Raw genomic sequence first — 592 nt, forward strand, 5'->3', positions numbered from 1 at the left:
CCAAACCCAACCAACCAACCAACCAATTTTCAATTCAAAGCTGGTTTGTGCTGTCACTATCCAAAGTTTAATAATTAGGTTTATGAAAAGATGGAGATCAGGACATATGTATATAGTAAAAATAAAAATAATCATATGATTAGGAAAAGAAAGCTATAAAATAATGTTAAAAAAAAATAAAAAATCAATGCTGTATAAAGTAGTTTCATCTCTAAAATACTTCATGCATGTGGCATTGTCTCCTATTTTTTTTATATTGTTTAGTCTCATCAATTGTACTATTTGGCACTCATGCATGTCTATATTCACCTTTCTATATTCTTACTTTATTTTATAGAATGACAAATTCAGAATTTTAAAAATAAGTTATAAAAAGAATGATCAGAAGTATACGAGTCATATTCTGATAGATCTTCGATAGATATATAAAAATAATCTCGATTTTAGTAATGAATGAAATATAGTCTAAAATAACATGTGAAGAAGGATTATATTCTATTTATAAATAATACATAGATCATTTGTGGGGGACGTCAACAAATATTAGCAAGACCTAGCTGGCCTAGTTTTTTTTTTTTTTTTTTTTTTTTCA

Source organism: Solanum tuberosum, unplaced genomic scaffold, assembly GCF_000226075.1.
Source record: "Solanum tuberosum cultivar DM 1-3 516 R44 unplaced genomic scaffold, SolTub_3.0 scf00072, whole genome shotgun sequence".
Classification (NCBI taxonomy): Eukaryota; Viridiplantae; Streptophyta; class Magnoliopsida; order Solanales; family Solanaceae; genus Solanum; species Solanum tuberosum.